We start from the raw sequence: 8384 nt of genomic DNA on the forward strand, positions 1-8384 counted from the left end.
ATGGAGTACTACTCAGCTATTAAAAACAATAAATTTATGAAATTCTTAGGGAAATGGATGGATCGGGAATCAACACTCTTAACTCCTGGGATCTCTTGTGTGCCTACTATGGCTTCAGATAGTATTGACGACGATAGTCCAAAATTGGCCTTCTAGATGTTTCCACAAGAACACTGAAAATATAAACTATATTTAACAATAAACATATTTCACTGTTTGATCCTTTGAATGAGAGATAATATTGATATAATAAGAAGGTGATTAGCCGACAACAGCGAAGACATTTGTATAGGTATGGAGACAGAAAGAGAAAGCTAGAAGAAGCAACCAAGGTCATATGCTTGTGGATTGCATGCTCAATGAAAGCCTTATAGAAAGAAACAAATGGAAGCACTCTGTGATACTTACAAACTGAACCTGTAATCTACCATGAGATTTCTCACCATTTGACCTTTGAGAAGCTTCACGTTCCAACATCTATAATAGATGATTGAAACATTTAAAAATTAACCAAACTGTGTGATTCAGCCTTGTCTCGCACTATTAGTCAATGCAACAAATGACAGAGATATTATTATAGAAACATTAATTCCCAGAAATGACATGCTTACAAATAATAACTAAGTTAATTAATTTCTTTGAATCATGAAATTTAAGGGATTCAGTAAGCATGAAGAGGAAAAACATGAGAGTCAGTAAAACATTAACTGCACTGCTAGACTAGGAATGACACTTTAAACACTCTTTCATGCTTCATTAATCAGTAACATTTTCTATCCACACAAATCTTGTAACCACTTGAAAACCTGATCACACTCTATTCAGATTACAAATATGAAAGTTATGATGTCTTTTGTGGCAATAGGCAATACTTAAAATACCTAAAAGCAACAGATGTCACAATGATTGTCCACTTGAGCACATATAGAGTATAAAATTTTACATAAACGATTTTTTATATTTAGTTGATTGTTACCTTCATTCTTTACTGGGAAGTTCTCTCTTCATGATTTAATATTTATATTTATATATAATATTTATATTTGATTCATATAAAGAGATATAGTAACTATCGAAGAGGGGTCACAGACTTTTGAAAATTTATGAGCATTTGCACATTTCCTCTAAGAATTCTATAGGAAACAGACCCTTGTTTAAGAAAGATAACAGTTGATGATGTCACGAGCTGTCATCGAACATTAATTTTTCTTGAATAAAACTTCTCTCATGGGTGATCTCTGTTCATCAACGAGAGAGATTCACTATATTCTAGCACTAGTAGAATTCTAGTGGTAGGCTGAGACTTTAGGAACTGTTGTACCTGATAAGATCTCACAGATAAAAGGCATGGAAATATATCTCCCTTATATAGTCAGGATCCAAAGCTGGAGATATGAAATGATGTGCTATCCTAGAATTATTTTTCATACATCACCAAAACATTCACAATTTAAAAAAACTGTCCTACTAAGACAAAAGTGCACATAAATATATGTACATATACATACATATATATATGTATATATAAACACAAATGAAAAAGTAAATTGAATTGAGATAATTATAACTAGTGTGATTATAAGTAACCCTTTAATTGTTGACTTTACACTTTTCTATCCAATTGCAAATTTCTTTTGTTAAAGATTTATTTATTTTTATATATGTGAGTACACTGTCACTGTCTTCAGACACACGAGAAGAGGGGATTGGATCCCATTTCTGATGGTTATAAGTCACCAAGTGGTTGATGGAAATTGAACTCAGAACATCTGGAAGAGAAGTCAGTGCTCTTAACTTCTGAGCCATCTCTCTAGCCTCTGTAAATTTCTAGAATGAACATTTGCTATTTTGAAAATTAGGCTAGATGGAATTTTCAATCAGTCTGTCCTGATACAATAAAGAATTTGAATACAATTGTATAATGATGTCAATTTAAGATTATAATAGTAAGAAAAACAGTTCATATTTGTACCAATAAGTATAGTTGCTTATTTTAGAAATTGAGGGATTCTTGAGATATTTTCTGATTTAGAAGCATCGCCCCTAACTGGATTCTGTACTGAAGAATTTTGTTCTTAACCTGGAAAAATTGTTAAAAGAATTTTTCCAGTATTGTTTGATTAGACAATGAGCCAAAATTCTCAAGAACAGCCAGTTGTCTTGAGATTTAAGTACAATAGGTACCTAAACTCACTACCTGGCAGAATAAATGTAATAGATATAACCTAATCATTTATAATGTATAATATCTATCAGAAAAGGAACAGTGGCACTTTTATTTTATTCTAGATATGTCTTCAATTCACTAAGGTCTCTAAATACAACTGTTTAAACTCTGTGCTTGCCCTCCACTTCTTACTGAAATTCTGGTTTGCTGACACCCACTACCTGTGATGATGGTGCTATAGCTATGGACACTTATTTTTCCCAATTGGCTTGTTTCATTTATAACTGATATTTTAATTACAATTCTTAACTACTTTGTGTTTGCACATTTAAATATAACAAAAAAATTAAATTAAAAACTATGGAAAACAATTGAGTATTAAACAATTTAAACAGTCACCATCTCTTTTTATGTGTGACTAAGACAGATCTAAATTTGGGGAAAATAATTTTTTAAAGGCAGAAGAAGTGGATACGCCAAGGAATCAACATCATCTAGACATAATGGGACTGTTGCACATATAAATTCATAGAGACTATGGCAGAACACAGAAGACCTTCACAGGGTCAAACCAGACAAAAATCTCAGCACTGAAAGTAGACACAGAGTCCCACCTCTAATCAAGAATTTATTTGCAATTGATGCCTATTTGGAAAGGAATATCGCTTTTCTTTGATGAAACGTCATTGGTTATATCAATCACAACCCAGAGCAGGACCCATGACCAGGCTAATTTCACAACATAAGAGTCAGATCTCTGCTTCCACGATATGGGATTCAGGAACATTTATTCTCAGCTCTGGTAGGAAGCATCTTAACCTATTATATCATCACACCAGCCTGAAATTTTTATTCTCTAAACAGTATTTCTGTAAGTGAATATTTCTGTATAATAAATATCATAGAATTCAACATTAAGAAGAAATTAATATACCTATTCTGTCTATGTTCTCAACCCATTTTCTCTGAAAATAAACTTACAAGTGAAAAGATATGTCTAGTGTCATGGAAGGAAGGAAGCCAGTTACTTTTGTTTAGAAACCTTCATTATGAGCATAAAGTTGTGTCTAAAAATCTTTGTTCTTCTATTGCAAATGGGAACCAGAAGGTATGAGTGAGAAGAATGCACATAAGAGAGCTGGCAGGATGATATAGCAGACAAATGATCAGAATGCACATAAGAGAACACAGGGAGGTGGGGAAATGTAGCAGACAAATGATCAGAAGGCACATAAGAAAACTGGCGGGGGGGCGGGGCGGAGATGAAGCGGGCAAATGATCAGAACAAAAGGGTACATCTCTCCAGATGTTACAAGAAAGAGCTATGGCTCACAAGGGTGACTGCATTACACCATAAAGTGAGGAGTTCTTCATATAGAGTGTGTTGTGTTCTGAGATGCCAGAGAGTGCATTAAGATATCTTGGCTCTAACTATGGCCTCTGTAAATGTCAGCACATTTATCATGCTCTTTAGGCGCCACACTACTTAAACCATGCCAAAGATTTATCTCTTTCCATTTGTGTTTGAGGTCAAAAGCTTCCCCAAAACTACTTCTCCTAGTTTCAAGTTACTTTGTTTATCTCAGTCTTAACCGACATATGGTACTCTTCAGTTCCAATCAAGAAAAATAACCTAAATTAAATTAGTTAATGATTTATGAAATGTAAACTCATTAAGTTTATTGATGACTGTATCATTAAAGACCAATCTTGGTAAAAAGGACAACATACAGAGTGAAATTTGGCTTTAAGGAAGTTTTAAAAGTGATCTACCTTCTCAAGGCATCCGATAGCTTATTAGAAGTATGACGAAACAAATAAATGAGAGTGCGATTACTGTACTTTCCAAGTTTTCAGGAAATCTACTAAGTTTTGAACAAAAGACTGTATAGGGACTACTTATTTAAAAGACAACATACATATTGCTATTGTTATTAAATGGTTTCACATTAGTAAAGTTAATCTTCTGTTGAATTCAAGCTATTACTGAATTTGTTAACAATACTATCAATATTACTTTTGGTCTAGATCCCAACCTGTGCTCTGAGGCCAATTAGAAGAATGGATTCTCTTCCATCTAATTTTAAAAATACAGGTTTAATAACCTAAGAAAATCTCCTAATTAACAATGATTTGCTTTTATGTCTTTAGGAGTAGTTTGATATAGACACAATTAACAAGTCAATTAACTTGAAATTTTCTGAGTGAATAGAATTTCATGTACATTAAAATCTTTCTCAAGTCCCATTAGCTAGTAATATAACCACCATAGATTATCTACAAAGAAAGTAAAATAGTTAAGAAAGTTGAAACTTATATAAAAGGAAAGACCATACTTAGATGAAAATCAGACTCAAATTCTTTCTTTTAAAGATGTATTTATTGATTATATGTAAGTATACTGTATTTGTCTCAGACACTCCAGAAGAAGGAGTCAGATCTTGTTACGGATGGTTGTGAGCCACCATGTAGTTGCTGGGATTTGAACTCAGGACCTTCGGATGAGCAGTCAGTGCTCTTAACCACTGAGCCATCATCTCTCCAGCCCTCAAATTCTTTAAAGTAGGTAGTAACCAGGAATAGTTGGTGTGGGGGTAGTGACAAGGAATGGTTATGTTTATGGAAATAATCAGGAATGGTTATGTAAAGGTTTGAGGATGTTAGGTGGTGGGTTGTCACCAAATCTCCCATTTGTAAACATGTGGAACACTAAATCCATAATGAATACAGAGGAAAGAGAATGCTATGTTCATATATCAGCAGATGTGTATGAACACTGCCATGTCACCAGTTAACAGGATACATGCATGTTCTAAATTTACTTTTTTATTGTTTCATAAAGAAAAACCACAGGCTGTTTTTTATGGTGTTTTGGAAAAGATTAGCCATACGAAAAATATGCTTGTTAAATGAAATTATATTTACTACTTTAACATCAGACACTATGCATTTGTTGTAATATGTTTCATGCATAATTCTACTCTAGCAAGTTCTATATGTTAAACTAAGTAATTCCCTCAAAACCTTAGCTGCTTCTTCATGGTCTATAGTATGGCTCTCATGCATGACACTAGCCTCCTGCTGCAAATCTAGGGTTGGTCTTCTAGTTGTCATGAATTTTCTACTATATGATGACATGTTATGATTTTGTTTTTTCCCACAGTGTGTTGGACTATTCAATTTCCCAGAAATGAAGTACCATGGTGAAGCAGAGATGGGGGAGGGAATTTCATTTATCTGCACTGTTTTATGTTGGCTCTGTTCTCATTGTAGACATGCACACCAAACCTGCCTTCTGGAATGTTTTCATTTGGAGCAGTAATGTGCTGTGGGCACCCTGACATATTCCAGGGCATACTTTGCATCTCTGGAGCCTGTTTTATTTATCACACTATGCAGATGTGCTGCTTTGCATGACCAATTCTCATATCTACAACTCTGTATTGACTTCTGAAAAAGAGGGGCATAGTTTTACTTGCTGTGTTTTTAAATAACCACCAAGCAGAAAATTTTCTCTGGATTCAGATGTTATTATATCCAAAGCAGACAATCATACAAGATGTTTAAAATACATGCTGGGGTATTTTTAAAATGTAAGTACCAGAAACCAAAATCCCAAACATAACTTCCCTTATGGACACTGTCCTTGTGATCTTTATGAATAAAGTTATTAATGTGTGTTATACAATTATTATAATAAATGTCATGGACTATAGTATTCCAATGGAGTATGTGTTCTATCATGTAACAATACTGTGACCATATGTTCATGCTCAAAATCATTAGTAAATAAGAAAGGCAAGAACTTCTGTTCTCATATATCTTAAGTTATGGTCCTACCACCACCACCATGTATGTTCAACACAAAGGGGCTTAGCCAAACAAACAACCTTGAGAGAGTCAACCAACTATAAACTAGCCAACCAATTGTGAGACAACCAACCAGCAGGCCTCATGTCTTTTATCTCTGTCCCTGACATGAGCACCTGCAATACTGCACTAACTGAACTAATATGAAAATCAGGTTGATTTTTTTAAAATTTTAAGACTTCATAAGAAAGAAATACACTGCAAATTTAAATCTCTATCTAGTCTAACTATCTCTCCATATTTTGTTTCCTAACTTAAACGCTTAAGATACCAGTAAGTAGCATTCTATAAATCGACCTCATTGTCAAAATGCCTCCACCTATACATTTGAAATGCCTGTTATTGAAGTTCATGACAGCCTATACCTGCTTACATTGATAAGCACACAAATATGTTTGTTCTGTATGAATATTAGACACCAAGCACATATAATGAAAGCACATATAAACCAGAATGAAACAAACAGGCCAGACATTAAAATTGTTCAATGCTAGACACATTTAAATTTCTCATAGTAGCTGTTATTTATGTATCTATTGTTTATTTATGGTTCTGGGCACTAAACTCAGATCCTTGTACATGCTGGCCAAGACTGCTACCAGGGAGCTATGCCCTTGGTCCCAGGACATTTAAACTTTAAAATGTTTCATTATTATAAAACACAGATATACCTTTTATGTAGTAAGGAAATAGTATGAGCTCAGGAGTAATCAGCCTTTCTGAAATGGCACTTCAAAGAAAATAAATTAAATGAAAATGTAAGATAAATATGGGAAATGGCCACCAAATATATAAAACAGGAGTTATAAGTGATTTTGACCTATTCAACTATAAAAGAAAATGAGTATTTTCATGACACTGAACATGTTTTTGGATCCAAAGAATGAGTCAATTTACATGTAAACCACAGTAATGACTCATTCCATATAACAATGAATTATGTCCTGGCATGGAGCCCATAGAAACAGGGTTGCCTTATCTTGTGAACTTTACTAAATGAAAGGTTCTGTATGATAAATGTTGTGACCAGTCTTGCTCCAGAGAAAAATCAATTCTGAGTGCAAAGACACTGTTATTTGGGGATTGTTAGTTGTGGGTTGTATTTGAATAGGACGTAAGCTGGTCTTAAATCTTAGTATGCTTTTTGTAAGTTATTTGGTTAATATCCAGAGACATGAAGCCTGAGAAAATAAAGGCCTTCAGAGCTTATCAAAGTTAACTCACGTTCCTCGGGGATTAAAGAGATAATGTTCAAAAAAAGAAGATATGTGCTACTAAAATTAGGCAGAAGAAAATTTAATAGATTAAAGAAGTGGAAGTAAATTTTAGCAAACCTAAGCAATTTTGTTATTAATGTGAATTCATAAACAATGGCTAAGTGTGTTCATTAAAACTGGCCTTATGTATAAGGAGTTACTTTTTCATATCATGGTGTGTCTGCTTTGTTTCTGGAGTTTTTCAATCATACAAGGTAAAAATTGATAAAGTTAATAGGCAGGATAAAAGAAAGTATTAAACCAAACATTACAGGATCTGCAACTGGGTCAGAATTAGCTTTAGAAGCTGGTAGAATCATTGTTCACTTACTTGACTAGACTTGAAAGCTTAATTATTAACCACAAAGTTCATTTATAGAATCTCAAAAACATGGTCATTCCTGAGAACTCTAGGCTGTTTATCACCCTGCTCTCGGGGCTGACAAGGTCATGCAGAATTCCCATGTGAAGACGGAACATAACCTCCAGGTCCAAGTTCCACAGGTTGAAATGAAGGTACACTGGCCTGGGAAAGTGATAAGGGGGTAGCTGGGTGTTTTATCTTTCCCATATCCTGCAAAACATCTCTTTGAAGGCTATTTAGTCCCTGTACAGTCCCATCCCCCTTCCATTAACAATTGCTCAGTTATCTCAACAGCTTAGCCTGGGTTAAGTGAATTTGCCTCGCTGTCCTGAAAGAAACCCAGGCACTTACAACTTGAAAATTCATGTTTGCTAGCCCATGGCCAGGGCACTTATAAACTCACTTGCAAAGCTTACTGGAGTCCTTCACTTCCTGTGTTAGTTCGGCACTCCACCTTGAGCCATGTATTGCACAGCTCACGTGTCTTCACCCTGTAATCGTGAACATCTGGGACAGTATCAGAGCCAAAATAAGCAGAACAGAACAGATGATTCTGTAAGATTATGCTAAACAACGTTTAAACAGATTCAGATGTCTTTCTGAGGAAGTACAAAGTACCTTATACCAGCCCTGGTTTATGAAAGACAGACAGACAGACAGACAGACAGGTCATCATTATACCTACTCAGTTACTTGGCACAATTTTATCAATTATTTTTTCAATAAA

The 8384-nt window shown here is 34.5% G+C and overlaps 1 long non-coding RNA gene across 1 annotated transcript in view; it reads right to left on the reverse strand.

Moving 5' to 3' along the window:
• LOC116086533 overlaps nucleotides 1–8148 on the reverse strand; it is a 12411-nt gene extending 4263 nt beyond the window's left edge. Inside the window, exon 1 of the long non-coding RNA XR_004116982.1 lies at nucleotides 8061–8148. This is a non-coding gene — a long non-coding RNA (uncharacterized LOC116086533). The remainder of the gene's footprint in view (nucleotides 1–8060) is intronic.
• Nucleotides 8149–8384: the final 236 nt, after the last annotated feature.

Source organism: Mastomys coucha, unplaced genomic scaffold (genome assembly GCF_008632895.1).
Source record: "Mastomys coucha isolate ucsf_1 unplaced genomic scaffold, UCSF_Mcou_1 pScaffold12, whole genome shotgun sequence".
NCBI lineage: Eukaryota > Metazoa > Chordata > Mammalia > Rodentia > Muridae > Mastomys > Mastomys coucha.